This window comes from Condylura cristata, unplaced genomic scaffold (genome assembly GCF_000260355.1).
Source record: "Condylura cristata isolate star-nosed mole 26May11 unplaced genomic scaffold, ConCri1.0 scaffold00015, whole genome shotgun sequence".
Lineage (NCBI taxonomy): Eukaryota > Metazoa > Chordata > Mammalia > Eulipotyphla > Talpidae > Condylura > Condylura cristata.
The window spans coordinates 34853306-34873181 of record NW_004567116.1 but is presented as its reverse complement, the minus strand read 5'-3'; the positions used below and the strand labels follow the sequence as shown (position 1 = coordinate 34873181).

Below are 19876 nucleotides of genomic sequence, written 5' to 3'. Positions count from 1 at the left end.
AAAATTAAAAAAATAAAATAAATAAAAAAATAAAATAAAAAAAATAAAATAAAAAATAAAAAAATAAATAAAACTAAGCCATAAAGCTCTTTGTTTTCATTTGCAGTAGTCTGTATCTGCTTCTGAAGTTGCATCATTGACTTGTTAGGCTTTTAAATAATTTTTCTTAATAAATACATATTATTAAGCTTTATCCTTCTCATCTACTTAACAGGATGTTTATGGGTTTTGATTCTGGACTTCAATGTACTTAATGCCTGTTGTGTTATACAAAATCCTATGTCTCCTTCTAAACTAAAAATAAAATTACAGGACTATATAATATCAGTAATAATGGTTGAATCACCAGTCAGTGCCTTCTAGGTATGGTTTATCTACCTAGATGTGAATTCACCTTGTTTTACTATCATCCAGCCTAAATCATTTTTAGAAGAGAGTATACCATATGCTGTGCTGAAGTCGACATTTATTATGCCTACAAACGTACCCTGATGTGTAGGCCAAATAGCCCAAATGAGAAAAGGAAAGAATGTTAGCTCAGTAACACCTGTTTGTAAAGAACCCAGGAAGATTCAATAATGATATTTTAAGACCTCACAAACTCTATCTCCAATCTAAGTGCCCAATGAGATGACTGGATAAAAAAAAAATTGTGGAATATACACTCAATGGAAAATTATGTGTAAAAAAAAAAAAAGATGAGATTGTGCCTTTGAGGACAAAATAGAAAAATAGATGGATCTTGAAATAATTATACTAAGTATAAAATAAGTCAGAAAGTGGAGGATGGATATCAAGTGGTTTCACTTATTTGTGGATTACAAATAACCAAAGGAAACCAACTGGTGAAGCACAGCAAAATTCTTAGACTCCTGAAGAGGATACTGGTTACCAGAAGGAAATGGTGGGAAGGAGGGAAGGGGAGAATGTGCATAGGACACCTGTATGGGGATTTTGGTGGAAGCTAATGAACATATATAACAGTATAAAAATGTACCCTCAGGATAATATAGTTTTATAAGCAACTGACAAATTAATGAAATTTTGGGAAAATCATAATCATTCCTGATAATGTATTTGAGATGAACACACTTTCCCAGGAAAAGGGGCCCAGCTCTTGTAGCTATAGTTCCCCTCTCTGCCTGTTTGGGTCGGTCCCAATTATTGCCTGTGGTATAACTCCACCTGTCTTCCTAGATGGCCAGCTTCTGTGGGGCGCAAACCAGTTGCTAGACTTTTCCTTTACCCTCTAGAGCTAAGAAAAGCTAAGGACCTAGTCACCCTTAGGAGGTCTTGTGGCTAGGTGTATCACCTGAGAGTGTCAGCCAACACCCTCTTACCCTCCCTGGCTGTTTTGAGTTGTGTTTGAAATATAAGAGACTCGCATCATACCAGAGTAAAAACCATCCATCAGGGATTTCAAGACAAGTCAAGATTCTCCATTTTTTTTGTTTTTTGTTTTTCTGGAAGCCAGAGGTTGCTCAGATTTTGAGCATTCTTCTTATCCTTAAATTATATCATTCTTTTTACCCTTAAATTCTTTTTCTGTGTTGTCACTCCATTCTGCCATGACAGTGGCTTCCTGTGGAGTGGAGATGCAATGGGAGCTCTCTGCCACTGGAGAAGACACAAAAGCCCCTTGGGTGCCCTCACAGGCCTGCCAGAGTGTCAGCCCAGCCATGTGGGCAGTAGGGAGCTGCAATATTCTCTCCACTGGGGAACCAGCACTCTTCTGAATGTCCCCTTCCTGAGTGTTCACCAGTGCTCCACAGCAGGCCAGGGACCTCAGGCTCTGAGCCCTGTGCCCGGGTTGGGTAGGGATAGGTAAGGCAGCGGTGGAGGCTTCCTCTTTTCCTGGGCAACTGTGAGCCCCAGAGAGTAATGTGCTACGGCATAGCAGCAGCCATCCTGTCTCATGGGCTCACTTCTTTTGCCTTCATTGTTCTGCAGTGTTTCATGTGAGAGGAGCTAATGGTATCTTGGAATAATAGGGCAGCACTACAGAGGAGAAAATTGGACAGACTAGATATTTTTGGGAGGAAGAAATAACATAACTTGCAGATGTGGGAGGGTGAAAGAAGAGGAGGAATATAGATATGATGACTACAAGATTTTGAGCTTCAGCATCTAGAAATGTTTTTTTACCAAACTGAAATGAAGATGACTTGGGTAGGAATGCTGGGCCTGGAGAGGGAAATCAAATCCACTTTGGAAATATTAAGATTGATGTCTGCTGGATGGTTCCCTAGACATCTAAAGAGTGGATATATGAGTCTATAAAGCAGAGTCTGGTGTGGAGATATAAATGAATCATCTATATGTAATCTATGTCTGTCTATCTATCTGTCTGGCATTTTAAGGCAGGGAATTGGATAGAATCAGATAAGAAAGTGATGTGAATATTTTTCATCAACTATAAAGTGTATCATGTAATTCTCCTTCCCATTTCTCAATGAGCATTAATTAACATAAGTACTAAGTATTGTAGAGCCAGTCTTATGGAATTAGACCTAGAATTATATGAGGGATAAAAAGGAATAGATAGATTTTAGCCCTCTCCAACACCCTGGAAGGGTTGTGGGGTTCACTTGTGCCCCAGAACCAGCTTGGAAAGTGTCATTCTTCAGGCACACTTCCAGTGCAATTAATCATGTTAATATCTATAAATAAAGTGCAATCAACTGTTTCTTTAACAGTGCATGCTAATTACTGGTAGAATCTGTCACTGAAAAGGAACTTTTTTTTTTTTGCCAATTTTGTCATGTCTGGGACAAACAGCAGGAATACAGTTAGAATGTCTGTGAAAATAATGACCCAGGCATGAACAGCTTCCATGTTACAGGCATGCCAGATTAGGTTGGGAGCATGATTATCACAGGTGAGAATAATGGGCCTTGGGAGAAATGGTGCAACTAGGATTTCCTGTCCATTTAGTAAATAATGATTTCTTGCTGCTAAATATTATGGGTTCTTGGTCTCTCAGTGAATAAGAAGTCCTGGGAAATATAAGGTGGTTGTGAGCAGATGTTCCATTGCACGTGCCTCCCTGGAAATTTGACCAGAAGGCCCCAGGAAACAAAACTACTGAGGCTGCAGCAGATAAGCAAGGCCAATTGCATCTCCACTCATGTGAGCATCATTTCATTAATCAAGAAATATTGACTAAGCCACTGCTAAATGCCAGCCCCTGGGGGAGTTGGATAAGTTATCCTTGTCTTTGAAGAGTGAGAGCAAGAAATATGTAATCAAATACAATAGCACTGAGTGCTACCTCATCTTCATACTTACTAAATAGGTACACATTTTCTCATTTCATCTTTTAAACAAGATGATGTTGTGATTTATAGACACACATATGTCTATCTGCCTGTCTATAAGTAAAATTTGGCCACTTGGATAATCAAAATATATTTCTCACATCTATTCACAGTTCCTGGCTCACAGCTCCCAAAGCCTTGATCCTGAGTTTTGAGAATATTCAAGTTGTCTCTTGTGATGTTAAAGAGGACTTTGGGGGAAGCTCTTAAATTTAGGGGCTGATCATCAAGAGAACCAACCAAGAGGGTTTAGAATTTCCCATTCCTACTCCATTGACCACTAGGGACTAGAAGTTGAGTATAATGCCAGTGGCCTGTGGGCTAATCACTCATGCCTATGTAATAAAGCCTCCATTAAAATTCAAGGGCACTTCCATGTCGGTGAACTTGTGAAGATTTGGGGAGAAGGGTATTCCTGGAGATGGAATGGAAACTCTGTCTTTCCTCATACCTTGTCCTTTGCTTCTCTTCTATTTGACTATTCCTGAATACTAGCCTTTGTAATAAATTGATGACCTAGTGAGTAGTAGGTATTTGAGTTTGCTGAACCTTTCTAGCAAATCCATTCAGTTGGAGGAAGGGTTTTCTGAGAGCCACCAAGTCAGAAACATAAATAATAATCTGAGTTTGTACTGGGTACTTGAAGTCTGAAGAGGGGCTCATGGGAACCTCTAGTCTGCAACAAGATTATCAGAAGCCAGGTGGCAGCTTGGGCCTGCAGGCTGCTTCTGAAGAGGAAGGTGGTCTTGGGGAACTGAGCTCTTACCTTAGTAATCTGATGCTTTGTCCAGGTATATAAGCAGAATTGAGTTGAATTCTCTGTGTCTTGTGTTGACGGCCCTGTGTATGAGAATCGCTTATTGGAGAAGGATACTACCCACACCCCTGAGGGTACTGACATAAGCAGCAACAACGCAGTACTACGCTTCAGACATTAATTCCAGCTTCCAAATGAACAGCTGAGAACAGAGAATTGAGAAACTGAAATGTGTAGTTAATCTAAGTCTCCATTAGTAAGTGAAGTGCTAAGACTTGAACTCAACTTGATTCAACCATACTCTATGTCCAAACTTCAGGAATTTTACCAGCTCACTCATTTTTATGTTTATAACTTGAATTCATGTACTGCTTTTCAGAAACAAATGCTTTTAACAATTTTGTTTCTTTTAAAATACAGCTCCATGTTTTAAGTAACGTATTTGGCTTTATTTACTGTTAGATTTCTATAAATTTCAGTGTGGCGGATAAAGATTTAATTCCTAAGTTTACTACATATACAAACATACAATTCCCTCCTTTATCTATCATAAATAATTCTATCAAAATTATGATAGTTCTGTCATAAACTTGTGGAGATAGATAATCATGTCTGTAGCATTAGTAACTATTGACTTACAGGTGAACCCTTGATTACATTCTGTTTTTCTCCCAAGAGTTTATCATTTTTTTATCTGTAGCCTGGCTCTTTCCTCTGCTCTCCATACTCATATCTAATTGCTTATTTGTCGTTCCCATTGAATTTACATTTAACTTGCAAAACTGACTTGTTAACCTCTCCCATAGCCCAGTGTCTTCGCCTTCTCCATTTAGAAGTGAGGATTCATGTCAAGTTCATTAACTTAGGCCAAACATATAGAAATCTTCCTTGACTATCATTGAATCTGTTTGAAAATCCTTTTTGATCTGCAAAGTTTGATGATTTCTCCCTACCTTCACTGCTTTCTCTCAACCAAATCACATTACCTCTAAGTTCTTTGCAATATCTTCCTAACACATGACTTGACTTCTGAACTTGTCCAAACTATTCTCAACTTAGCCAACCTGGTTTTCCTGTTCAAATAAAGCCACATTGCACACCCTTTCTGCCTCCATTTTCTAAATGGCTGCCATTAAACCTCAGTGTACATGATGGAATTATTTTGCTAACCAGTATATAATCTGGTTCCTCACAATCTCTCTGACCCCATCATTTTTTACTCTCTCCCTTCTCACCTTCTCCTTACCCCTCCTCAGACATAGTAGGTCTCTCCCACTCAGGACATCTGCACCTGCCCCTTGGTTTGTGAGTTTTTTTCTGTCTGCTGCATAACTAACTTCCTCATGTCATTTTCCCAAGTCATTACTCAAAAGGCACTTGCAGGTGAAGCCTTCCCTATCTAACATTTTATTTAATCCTTTAATACCCCTTAACCCCCTTCTCTATTTTTCCCTTCTCCATTTCAGTATATATGTGACATGTTTATGTCATGCATATGTGTGTGTAATTTATTTTTTTCATTATCTAGTTTCATAGACAAGAAATATAAGTCTTATGGGAGCAAATGATTATTATTGTCTGTTTGGTTCATGGTTGGAGTCCCTGAACCTGACAGTTACATTACATAAATGTTGAATAAAGAATGAAAAAAAAAAGAATTATCTGGGTTTTATTTGCTTTTTTTGTCATGATATATGTGTGCATGTTGTGTGTTTCCGTATGTCACTAACTCTTCTCAAACTGTCAGATGTTTTTGTCTCTTAGTAAATACATTGTTTTAATTCTTTCTGTAGAGGTCAGTCTTTTAGGGCACAGAGTGTGTTTGGGAATAGTTTGGAAAGCTGAGGGAAGAGACAGAGCTGTTAGTTTTCCTATTCAGTAGAGAAAGATATTCTACCTTGTACTTTAAGAAAATTGGATACTTTACATGTCCAAATAAAATTTAGAAACAGTTTATCAAGATGTTATCTGATTAGAAATTACACTTAGCTGTAGACCAGTTTGGGGAATATCTTTACAATACCTCATGTTACAATATATGAACATGATATCTATCTTCATTTAGTTAGACCTTCCTTAATAGTGCTGTATTTTTTTTCTGTAAAAAATATTGGATTTTTGGGATAAATTTATCTCAAGGCACTGATGTTTTTGATGCTATTTTTAAATGAGATTTTTTTCTGTTTTCATTTTTTGTAACCTCTTGTTTCTGGTATATAAAAATACAATTTATTTTGTGGGATTTAAAACTTTTTTTAAAGATTTACTTATTTATTCATACTGAACTAGGGTAGAAGTCAGAGGTACAGGGGCAGTGAGAGGCTTCACCTGAGAGAGAGTGGGAAGCAGAACAGGCAGATCGATGAAATACACTGCTGAGGGGAGCAGAGGGTGGGTCAGGAGAGGTCTGCCGTGCCATATGGATTATCTCCAGGACCGAGAATTGAACTGACACTGAAGGGGCTACTGCCAGCTTGCAGTGTTGCATCCTAACCCATTGTGCCACCAGGAAGGGCCCTATTTTTGTGCGATTTTTAAAAAATTTGTTTTAATTAAACACACGTTTAATTCCAATAATTTATTTGTAGCATTTATTTTTTTTTTTACATTTTGTATCATCTGGCAATGATAGGTTAAATTATTTATAACAAAACTTTATTCCTTTCCTTTATTTTGTATGCCTTATTTCAGTAGTGCAGTGTAGAAGGTAAATGCTTATTCCTGACATTAATTGGAAAGCTCTCCACATTTCACCTTATGTTCACCTTTGTTGTAGTCTTGGTTTAGATATTCTCCATCAGATAAGCAAATTCATCTTCCATATCTGGCTAATTTGAGCTAATATCATAAATAGATGGTTAATATATGCATAGTAAGATGCTCAAAGGTCTCTACATTCATTTTAGGTAGTAATACGACTTCGCTCTATTGTGCTGTTATGGACAATTATGCTTTTTTAATATCATATTAAATCAATCTTATAAATTTGAAATGAGCAGGTATATTTGCAATTTTTTTACCATTTTTAGAGCTTTCTGGATTCACTTTTTTAATATTTTAATTTTTTTAAAAAAAATCTCAATCCATGAGGAACATTGGCCTGTAATTTTATCTTTCATAACCTTAGATTTTGGTATCCAAAATATCATTGCTTTAAAAAATTAGGGAATATTCCTCTTTTTAAAAAATTCTTTGTATTGTTTGCATAATATTGACTTTATTTCTTCCCAAAATATTTAATAGAATTCAAATGTCAACTAGACTAGGCCTGAAATTTTCTTTCTCATGCGACTTTTAGTTACAGCTTCAGTTTGTTTAATGAGCCCTAGAAATGTAGGGTTTCTTTTCTTATATGCTTTGTGTCTGAAAGATTTTATCTACTCTATACAACCTATGAACATAAAATTGTTTATAAAATACTTATTATAAAAACTACTTTATTATATTTATAGTGCTTTGAGTAAAAGACTGTAGTGATCTTGCATTTTTAACCATGATATGGCTATTTGTGCCATTTTTCCTCACCTTATCTTTTTATCTTTCTGGAAAGAATGGTAAGTTTCAAAAGCTAACTGTTGGCTCTGTTGATTCTTTATAAATATATTAATATTCTATTTCCTTAATTTCTACTCTTATATTTATCATTTCCCTTCCTCCAATTTGGGTTTGATATTATTTTTCCAATTCTTGAAATAGGTGCTTTTATCACTGTTTATCAACCTTATTTTACTTCATTTTATGCATTTAAAGCTAAAGTTTTCCTTGTCATCTGTGCTACCTACATTAAGCACAAGTGTAGGAAAAACCTACTGTTCTCCTCTAGTTTATTTCTCTTGTAACCTCATACTACTCACTACTACATTTAACACTCTGATAATAGGAATGACTATGATATCTGCACTGATTCCTAAAATTTTCCCCAATTCTGACACAGTTTATCTGGAGGCAATGTGAGATTATACAGGAGAAGGGCATGCACACACACATGCATTTGTACACAGACACACAACGGTTGCTGTCCAACTTGCTTGGATACACATCAGAGGTTCTCATGACCTCCTGCTCACAGAACTCACAGAAAGACATGCTTGCATTTACCAGCTTGTTAATAGATATAATGAAGGACACAGATGAACAGCCAGATGTAGAGATGCGTAGGGCAAGTTCTGTGTGTGTCTCAGCATAGGAACATTTGTCATGTGGAGTTGGGCTGCACTATCCTCTGTATGAATGTGCCTACCAACTCTCAAACTCCATAGAATAGGGATTTTTATGGAGGCTTTCTTCCATACGTATGATTATTTAACTCCATTTCCATTCCCCTCCTCCTTGCTGGAGAATGGGGGATGGGCTGAAAAGCCCAAGTGTCTAATCATGACTTGTTCATTCTAGTGATCTGCCCCATTCAGGAGCCCTCCAGGGACACCTTTTAGAACAAATGATGGCCCTAGTACCATTATCACTTAAAATTGACTAGGATTTCAGGAGCCCCTTGTCAGGAACTGGAATAAAAACAAACATGCATTACTCTGAGTCACAATATCACTGCAATCTACTTATTTTGAAATGTATTGTTCTTAGTGTCATCCAGTTCTATATATTTCTAATTTTCATTCATTAATGCCAAGTGGGTTTTCCTTAGACCCATGACTTACGTGTGAGCGTATTTCTTAGTTTCTTAGCTGAACATAGCGGAACATTCTGTCTTTCTGTTACAGATTTCTAGCATGATTGCACTATGGTCAGCACTCATCTGAATCTCTGCCAGGCCCTATTGTTCACTAACTTCCTTCCAGAATGTCTTCCATCACATTCACTGTGATCTCTGGGTAATAACATTTATGTTGGGTATCTACATGAGCATCTGAGCCAATGTACAGCATTATATTCCCTTCCAGGACAGGAAATGCATGTAAAAAATCAATTTGAAATGAGTGTGTACTCTGTAAAGGGTTGACTCAGCCAGCTTGGGACACTTGTAGACTGCACATGCCAACGAAAAGACTGAGCCTTGACTAGTTCCCAAGAGAGAAACTCTAAGCCATCAGAGTGTCCAGACCTGGGGTGGTCACGCCAGATATTTTATGCTAATGATGTGCAGTGAACATCTGTGTTTGCTCACCTTGGCCCCTGGACTGTGCTTGAGCTCTGAGGAGGGAATGGAAACCGCTTAATCAAGGTCAGCATGTGGCCCTCTTGACACCACAATAAGAACATGGGACATCAAAGTTTAGGTGAGCTTCATGGATTGGCAGTACTTCATATATATTGCCACATTTACATTCGTGGGAGAATTGAGTGATGTCTGTGCATTTGTTGGGAGAGGACAGTTGGAAGCTTGTGCCAAGTTTCTCCTGACTCCACCCCATGTACTTTTATCCTTTACTAGTTTTAGTCTTATAATAAGGTATAATTCTGAGTATAATAATAATCCAACCTGAGAGTGCTCTCAGGAACCACAAATACAGTGGTACTTAAAAAATCGCTGAGGAAACCGGGATGACAAAAGTCTGTTGATAACGGCTCCTTTAGCTCAACTTCTATAACCTCCTTCAAAGGCGAATTTCCATAATTTTGGTGACGTTGTCACCCGATCATGGAATGGGCTACCGGCCTCTGTCCACTGCTCTTCCTGCCTGGAGTTACAGGGATGGACCAAGGGGTCCTGCTCCCAAGCCCAGGAGAGAGGTCTTGAAACTCTTTGATCAAGATGGAAAGAGGCCTCCGTAGATACTAGTGGGGTAAGCAAGGAGTCAGGGCTTATTGGTTAGTGAAAAAGGAAGAAAAGAGAGCTCTGGGGAGAACTTTCTGTGCATGAGAAGGACTCCAGGAAGTGCTGCAAGTAGGGTCTAGATCAGTTTCAGGACTGGGGTCTGAGGACAAAGGAATCAAACTTTATTGGCTGAGAAAGCAAGGAGACTGGACTTGGACAATAAAGTCCATTTATTGTTGCTAGTAGTGGGCACCCATCAGAGGCAGCTTGTCTTCTTTTCAGTCTCAGAGGGTCTCAACATCACCAGAATGATGGCAATTTGCTTTGCGGGAGATTTGCTTTGCTTAACAGAAGTTAAGCAAGGGAGCATTATCAACAGACTCCTGCCACTAACAGCAGGGCTCAGGACCATCTCCAAGGCAAGGATCTCATGGAGGCAGTGCCTGCAGCTCCAGTGGTCCCAGCTGGTCTCAGGTCTGTGACTCACTTTTCCTTCTGGGCTTTTAACTTCCCTTTCCCCCATAGCAGCCAATCTGATAAGCTGTGAAAGATTGCTCAAAATGCCCTGGCTGGAAGAATTAGTGAAAACAAGCAAGCAAACAAAACAATGAGCCAAAGAAATTTATGGAAGCAAGTGTCAGGGCCTAAAGTCATCAGATTTTTTTAGCCTCTTGTTTACTAGGCTAAAAACAAGAGGCCCATGGAGACCATAAAATTCTTGTAAAATTTTATCCTCAATTTCTGTCTTGTCCTTTTCCCTGTCCCAGGGTAATACTAAGTGTTTATATCATACAAGTAGTAGTATTACAGAATAATCCATCAGACCTGATGTCAAAACACATCAGATGAGGAACTTGAGACTGCCTCCACTCCCTCTTGAGATGCCTCGTAAAATGACAACACAGGGACCCACAAAAGGCACAAGCCATTGAAGATGTTTGCTTTTGTCCTCCAGTGATAAAATATAATTAAGGATGTCCTAGCCAAAAAAACCAGCATCATGAAAGAGAAGATCCAAAATAAGCAAATAGATCAATTGATCACTGAAGAAAAAGAAATTACAGTAAAAAGAAAGAATTCTAATTAGCATCTACCAGTGAATAACAAGCAAGATCAGTGGAAATAAGATATTGAAATACTTTGGGGGGAAATTTCAGAAGGTGCAAGTACAAAGTAAAAGTACAAAGAGATGATCTTAAAAATCTCCTTAAGGAGAAAAGTTTCTACAAAAGAATGGCATCAAAGACCTCAGCTAGAACATGAAGTACTAGACAATGTCATGACAATGTAAAATGATTCTAAGATAAAATAATTTTAATCTAAATTCTAGACCCAGACAAATTTCTTTCAAGAATTAGAGCACAATAAAGAATATTTTAACTACATGTGAGTTCTCGTGGGGAAAAAAAAAAAAAAACTATTCAAGGACATACTCAAGCAAAATGAAAGCTGTATCTCAAAAGGAGGATATTGGCATGATGTAGCTTTATAAAATTTCAGTGAGCAAAGAAATGAGTTTTTTAACCATAATTTAAATATTTATTAGTAATTTGGCTGTGAGACATATGGTATGATAAGAAACTGTATCTTAAAAGATAATAACAAATTCTAAGAGGTAGATTTGGAAAGAAAGTTAACAAGCTTGCTTCAACAATCACATCAAAATTTTCCCACAAGTAGAAAATATATATTATCCTCATATGCATTTCAGCACAAATTAACAGAATGAAATGGAGTAATATTTATTTTTAAAGATTTATTTATTTATGCATATGAGAACTGGGGTGCAAGCTAGAGTACAGGGGTGGGGAGGGATGAGAGGATTCACCAGAAACAGAATGGGGGGCAGAATAGGCAGATTGACTGAATACACTGCTGAGGGGAGCAGCGGGTGAGGCAGGAGAGGTCTGCTGTGCCATTTGGGTCACTTCCCTGGCTGGGAATCGAACTTGTGCCATAGTGGCTGCAGATTACTTCATAGTGCTGTGCTTTAACCTGTTGTGCCACTAGGGAGGGCCTGGAGGATTATTTTAAATGGTTAAAACCATCAAGTCCTAGTCTCTGAACACAAGGTAAAAAGACTAGAAGTCATAGAAAGGACAGCCCTTTGCAAAGTCTGTCTTCTCAGGATTTTTAAATGCCCATTATTAATATCTACTTGACATACATAAAAGTAACCAATTTTAAGTACACAAGTTTTGTCCCACACCTACAGTCATGTTACCATCAAAATCAGCATGTAGACTATCTTTGTCCTCCTCGGTGGTCTCCTGGGACCCATTTGTAGCCAGTCCTCTCCTCCTAGTCCTGATCCCAAGCACCCACTGATGGTTTTATGTCTGCACTTTTCCTGGAATTTCATACAAAGTGAATCATGCAACACAATATCTTTTGTATCTGGTTTCTTCCATTCAGCATAATGCTCTTGAGATTTATTCACATTGTTTCTTAGATTGATAGTTTGTTTTATTTGGTTGCTGAGTATTGCACTATTGTATGCATATAGACATTTGTTTATCTGTTCCCCATATGATAATACTACATTTAGATTTCTTTTCAGCCCTGGCTCAGAACAATTGCATTACATCTTTGGTAAATATGTGGTTTTATTTTGCTTGGTTCAATAGCTAGGTGTAGAATTTCTGGGTCATTTGGCAAGTATATGTATAACTTTAAGGGAAGCTGCCAAACTGTTTTTCCAATAAGGCTGTCACATCTTGCTTTTCCAGCAGCAGCCTGGGAGAGGGTCAGTTGCCCCCACATTCTGAACAATAATTCATATTATCCATCTTTCATTTTAACTGTTCCTCTGGGTATGTAATGGAACTGCACTATGGCTTACTTTCATTTTGATGAAGTATCTGTTCAGACCTTGTGCCCATGTTTCTGTCAGCTTGTTTCTGAGCTCTAGGCATTCTTTATATACTCTTTAGCTATCATAGTCCTTTATTGGTTGTCTGTTTTGTAAATATGATCCTACAGCTTATGTCTCAATCTTTCCCTTTCCAAATAGTATGTTTTGAAGAAAAAGTGCTTATTGTATGTTAATGAAATATAACTTATCAGTTTCCTTCTGTTAGGTTTTGTGATTTTTGTGGCCATCTAAGAAATCTTTGTTTAAGTCAGTGTCATAAAAATTTTCTCCTATCTTTTCTTCTAGAAGTTTCATAGTTTTAGTTCTTACATTTAGGTTTGTGGTTCATTTCCAGTAAATTCTTTCATATAATGTGACAAGAAGCAGGGGTCATTTAATTAATTTTTTGCAAAAAAATGTATTCAACTATTCCATTACTATTTATTGAAATTTGTATCCTTCCTTTATTACATTATATGGCACCTTATAGAAAACCACGTGACCTTTACAAATGGCGGGGGAGGGGTCTACTTTGGCCTCTTCTTTCTGTTCAATTGATCAATGTGACTGTCCTTTCTTTTTTTTTTAAAAAGATCTATTAATTTATGCATATAAGAACTGGAGTGTAGTCCAGAGGTGTGAGGGAGTGAGAGGGTTCACCAGAGACAGAGTAGGGAATAGAACAGGTGGATTTATTGAAATACACTGCTGAGTGGAGCAGAAGGCAAGAAAGGAGAGGTCTGCTGTGCCATGTGGGTCAACTTCCTGGCTAGGATAGGGGATGGAACTCATGTCACAGTGGCTGGTGATAGCTTGAAAGTGCTGCGTCTTAGCCACTGTACCACCAGGAAGGCCCAATGACTGACTTTTGGCCAGCATGTCTCTGTCATAATTACCATAACTTTATCCTGCATCAGTTACCTAATGTTAAATCTTTCAGTGTTGTCCTTTTTCAAAATAATTTTTGATATTCTAAGTTCTTTGCGTTTTCATATACACTTGAGAATTAGATTGTCAACATCTCCAATAGTTACGTTGAAATTTTAATTGGAATTCCACTGGATTTACAAATAAATTAGAGGAGAATTGATATCTTGACAATGTTAGGTCTCCTGATACTTGCAAATGAAATATCGCTGAATTTATTTATGTCTTATCCAATTTCTTTCAGAAACATTTGGTAGTTTTCTGTGTGTATCTTATACATAAATATAAAAAGTATATTTAAATAATTTAATCCCTCAATTGTTTTCATTTCCTGTATATAAAAGCAAAATTGATTCAGTATGGAACTTTTTGACCTTGTTAATGTTATCTGTTTTTCTAGGCATTCGTAAATTTTTTGATGATTTTCTATATAATCATTGTATCTGCAAATAAGAGTGTTATATCTTCATTTTATGGGGACTACACCTGAGAGAAGAAAGTAAACATTGTACAAAAATGAACAAGTATGCAAAATATTAATTAATTAGTTAATTAATTATAAAACCAACAAAGAAAGCCCCACAATTTAACTAGGTCTCATTTATAAAAAAAGAAAATTTTCCGTTGACTGTACTCCCAAAGCACTTGTTACTTATCTGAAATACACAGATAATACTGAATTTTTAAAAAAATTATTTACTTTTACTTTTTACAATGGCCTTTTAAGTCTTCAATCTTTATGAACATCTAAATTTGCTAAGTACACTCTAAAAGACAAATTTGTAAAATTAGGTCATTTTAATTGTTTTTGCAATAGATGCTTAGTTTTCTTGATGGTGGCAGACATGTAAGGCTGTTTGGTCGTATTCAGACCCCTGGTGGTGGGCTTCCTGATGACCGTAGTCTCCAATAATTATATGCGGTCACCTGTATGAACCTGCTGTCAAAGCACTAAGACTGCATCTACACATCCATCATTTGGGGGACTGTTGGTACCTGGGCATATTTTCCCTAAATAACCTTGCCTCCCTGTGTCACAAAGCCCAACTCACTCATATCCACTTCAACGACAGTCCCTTTGGTAATAATCCCAAAGTGGTGTGTTGTGGAGGTACGGTCTTCTTTACACCAGGTACGGTCAGGCAAAAGGAGACTTCAGTTCAGGATGTGTTCCATAGGCCTTTTGGAAAGGTCAATCCACTGTTCTAATGAATCTTTCACTTAAGTGGTTTTCTTATAAAAGTGTCTCCAACCAAAGAGACTTTAGTGAGCATCCTCCATGCTTTCCTCTTTCTCTTTCCTGTTCTGGTAACTTGAATGCTTCTTTTTCTCCTTGGGCATAAACATTGGGCAGATGGGCCTCCCATTCTTCCACTTCTCTTTTCATTTTTGTGTAGTCATTCTGGAAAGAACTTTAGCTCGGCCTGTCCTCTGTCCAGCATGTATGCAGGCACTGCTCCTTCTAGAGTCTTCTCATCATTTGTTACTTTTTGTCTCTTTTCATGCATCTTGATGATCTTTTGCATTTGTCTTTTCTCAGCTTGGTGCTGTTAATAGTAAGCTTTGCTTTCAGACCAGTGATCTTTTTTGCCTTCTTTGAGTACTCATGAGCCTCTTGACCTTCCTTTCTCCTTTTTTTCTCATGGTAATCCAAAATCTGTCAGAGATGTCTGGTGTAACATGATATAGTCACTTTGTGACATTGTGCCGCTACAGGGTAGCCAGGTGCAACTGCCTAGTCACTAAGAAACTCTCAATTCCAGGGTCTCAAGAGACCCATGAACCAACATTCAACCTGCAATAGGAAAGGGCACTTCTGATCCCTACGTCATTTAAATTTCATGTAATTATTGAAATAGTTGGATTGAAATTTACTATCTTATTACTTATGTCCTATTAAGACTTTGAGATTCATCTTTTCTCATTTTAATCCCCTCTTCTCTTGTCAGCCTTCTTTTGGATTAATTTAATATTTTTAAGTATCTTTTTAATCTTCTTTCCTAGCTTATTAACTGTAACTCCTTGTTGCGTTGTTTTCATCATTTCTTTTTTTAAAAGATTTATTTATTTATGCATACAATAACTGGAGTCAGGCCAGAGGTGTGGAGGGCTGAGAGGATTCACCAGAGACAGAGTGGGGAGCAGAATAGGAAGATTGACTAAAATACACTGCAGAGGGGAGCAGTGGGAAAGACAGGTGAGGTCTGCTGCGCCATGTGGGTCAGCTCTCTGGCTTGTGCCACAGTGGCTTTGGATAATTTCATAGTTCTGTACTTTAACCCGTTGCACCACAAGAGAGGGTCCTGTTACAGTCATTTGTTATAGAATACATCTTTATCTGTCTAACTTCAAGTATTATTTTACCACTTGTACTGTACTGTACATAAAATAAGAACTTAACAATGTCTTTTCACTGAATAACTCAAATACAATCATAATTTATTTGTCTCAATATCAATTTTTCAACCACAGGAAGGTCTTTAACTTACACTATTTAGGCTACATTCTCACCCCTGAAAGTCAACAGTGGACAAAGGCTTGAATAGCTTGATCTGCCTGAATATTCACAGCAACCTTTCTAGAATTTCATGGAATTGGGAGGGAGTTCACCAAAAGAACCCAAGAAGAGGAACACAAAAATATACCAGTTAGATCAAAAAAATACAGCTATCACACACTACAGGCAACGATCACAGAAAGAGTTTACAGGTTTGCAGGAAGAGAATTCACACATGTCTGCTGCAGACTCACAGTCTGTCTTACTAACAATACTGAACCTGGCTACACAACACATGAGCAGATGAAACATGTCTTTGTTTGGCAGTCAGCCCCCAGTGACACGTCTGTATATCCATTTCTTCCCGTCACATAATCCATCACCATTTTACTTATTTTTGATTCATCCAAATATTTATAGGGCAGCTGGGGAGATATAAAGGTGATTAAATATGGTGAGCAAATGCACAAGAAATAGAAAGCAAAGCTTAGGATTCACTGAATCACAGCAATCTAGAGAAAATGCTTTAGGACATCAAGGGTGAGATTGCTTTTTGTCTGAAAGGGAGTGTGGGTGGGTGTTGGCAAGTCAGGAGAGGGGACTAAGATGAAAATAGAAGGGGAGGGAAGAGCAGAGGTCTGTGGTGCAGGTTTACAATGTGGTGGGAAGTGAAGGGGACTACACCTGGAAGTAGAAATCAAATATTGTACAAAAATGAACAATGTAAGAAAATTTAAAAAAACAATAGAAGACTGAATAATTGAAGATAGCTATTAATTGTTTTCCTTTGTTTCATCTTTCCTTCTTTCCCTGTCTCTGGAATTAATTTGCCAGTAGGGCCCAGGTTGTTTGTTGTGTCTTCTTGCTTGCATTTTTGTTTTAATATCTTCTACAAAATTGGGTCCTTTCCATGTTTCAGGAAGGTTTTTTTTTTTCCTGTATTTTGAAAGAAATACGAATACCCTTTGATCTTGGTGTTGATGGTGAGTCCTTCCCGCTGTGCTTTGGTTTTTGTCATCTTTGAGTGGAGCACCTCTCACAGCTTTCTTCACTAGTGCCTCTTCAGTTTCCTCCTCATCAGACTCATGTTCGTGATCTCTACCATTGTCATCACCACCATTGTCATCACCTCATTGTCCTCATCATTGTCTTTGGCAGCAGCGAGTTTGACTTTTTTCCTTTGGAAACTTGCTACCACTACTAAGAGCAGAACACTGCCCAGATATGCCTGAGAGTCTCACTTCTTCTCCATCTCTGACTGCATCTCTGATGCTCACTGATAGCAACAGGCCCCAAGCCACACTTTATCCAGAAGTCCACAGGTGGTGCTATTTCAGGGAAAATGTTGGCTGTCTGTTTTCAAAGTGTAATTGGACCTCCTTCATAATTCATTGCTTTGACTTCAACTCCATACAGTCCATTCTTTGCACCAGACTCTAAACTGATTATTTTTAAAAGAAAATTTTAAAGAAAATTGGTGCTCATTCTCATCATTATGTGCCTTAAAGTGATCACCATTTGGTCACAAGTGAGAAGATATTTCTAAGGGCTCCTATCAATCCCGATCAAATCTTCCATGGGGTGGTGGCACACACTTAGGTGGGCAAGAAGGGAGACTTGTTCTAGAGAACATTCTGAGGACAGAATCACACCAGGACACCACCTCCTTTTATAGTTAACTTTCTTCAACATTTTGGAAACATGTTTTACTAGCAATGTAAACACTTCTGTGTAAGGCAAAATTTCTCAACCTTGACACTATGACATGTTGAACCAGATAACTTTTTGTAGTGAAGCTCTATCCTGTGCATTTTAGAATGGTTAGCAGTAATCTGGCTTCTACTCATTAGATGTCAGTAACTCAGCGCTAATTGTGAATATCAGTATCCACTCTAGTTGTGAAAATCGAAAATTTCTCCAGTTTGTGCCAATTTTCCCTTGAGGAATGAGAGTCTCTAGCTTATGGGAATGTTTGCAAGCACCGGGATATACAGGTTGTTGACCTGCAGCAGCTGAACGGGAGAAAGCAGAGTCAACATTTAGTAAACTCCTATTCTGTATCCCACCAATGTCATCTCTCCTGAAGGGACTGCATCTGTTCCTGTTTATCACTGCAGGGGTGTAGAAAGAGCAGTGCTAACAAGTGTAACAAATATTAAATGAATGAGTGGGTGGTGGATGGATGGATGGCTGGGGGGGATGGATAGATGGGTGGGTGGGTGAATGTATGGATGGGTGAGAGGGGCAGATGGATAGTGGAGACATGGATGGATGAGGAGAAAACCATGCATGATCAGTAACAGTATTGCCCTGGAAAAGGGAGTGGTAGGTGGTATATACATCAGAAAAGGATATTTGACTGTTTTACTAAAATTTTGTCACTTGAATTGTTTCAACATTTTTACTTTCATCATTTGGAAAATCTAAAATGATATGTTTATAAATTAAAGCATCTGAAAATCACACCTACAATTTTCATTTTTATAACTATTTCTTTAATTTGTCCACTTTTTTCTTTAAGTACAGCATACCTAGTTCAAATGAGCCCTAATTCAATTCTGTCTCTATCACCAAATCTTAGGTTTGATTTTGTTTCTTTTGATTCTTGAGCAAACAGCCATGGAAGATAAAACATTTGTGAATGGAGTTTATGTTGAAAAAAATGCACTTAGTACAAAAGCACTCTGACACATGCGTTCCATTACACACCTTGACCTTGAGGACAGGGAACAGACAGTCTGCACCTTCACGTCCTGAATTCTTCACAGCTTGAGCAGTGTGGGCCCTCAGGACGTGTATGCTGGTAGAATTCATGATGATGAGTCTTCACAGGCCTGACTTTGCTTCCTTCTGTTCTACTTTTCTGGGCAGGATGAGGGGCAGGAGCTAGGTATAGTGTATGCAAAGCACTCTGTGAGATTCAGGGCTTTTCTGTTTAAGGCACACAAGAGCCGTCAAAGGGCAAAGGAGTATGGAAGGAAAGGGTCAACTGGGAACAGCTGTTACTCCTCCTTCTCTTCTACTGCCAACAGGACCTGGGTCAGGTCCTCTATCTTCAGAGGGTACAGACACTCCTCTTGTGAGAGGGAGCGCAGCAGCACAAAGCAATTCAGCACCTTCCCTATGCAGCCACCACACTCCTGCACAATTCTCTCCTCTCTCCTCACCTCCTCCACTGAGGGAAAGGCCAGTCACCCAGGTCTCTTGAGGTCAGGGCTCTGGGAACCAGGAGCATCTGGGCTAGGTGAGGTGATTTATTTACATGAGGTAAGGCATGCGCAAAGACACAGAGCAATCCATCTGCCTCGGTGACCAAACTGATTCCCTTCGCTTCATCCTCCTGCGAAGCGGTCACGGCAGGGAGGTTGTGTGAGGTGACCTTCTGCAGCTGAATCTGTGCTTCTAAAAATAGAAGCATCCTTGGAGAATCAAGAAAGCAGGGGAGGCTGTGGCTGTTGAGGGCAGAACTGGACTCCCCAGAGTATTGTCTGTATGAAACTGTATTAATTAGACACAGGCACCCAGCTCCATGACCTCAGGTATTTCAGAAATTAAAACTAAATTGACTATTTCATTTCCCCCTTTGGTTACACACTCTTTGGGCTAAAAAGGAGAAAGAGTATCATGTCTTCTGACCTATTTGAGTGCCTGCACACTGCTGACATGGCTTCCTGGCAGAGAGAGAAGAGGTCTCCTTAGAGATACACTGAGAGAAAGCAAGAGCCACTGAGACCGGTGGGACCCTGGAGGCTGGTGACGCTGGATCCCCAGCGCTCTCCCCTGCAGGAATCCGTGCTGGGCTCTCTCCGAG

At 38.5% G+C, this 19876-nt stretch overlaps 1 protein-coding gene and 1 pseudogene across 2 annotated transcripts in view; one reads left to right on the top strand and one right to left on the bottom strand.

Annotated features, from left to right (window-relative positions):
• The window catches only part of SYT9 (synaptotagmin IX), a 167261-nt gene that overhangs the window by 105500 nt on the left and 41885 nt on the right, over positions 1–19876 (top strand). The gene's annotated exons all lie outside the window — the stretch shown is intronic.
• LOC101620315 lies at positions 14532–15271 on the bottom strand (annotated as a pseudogene).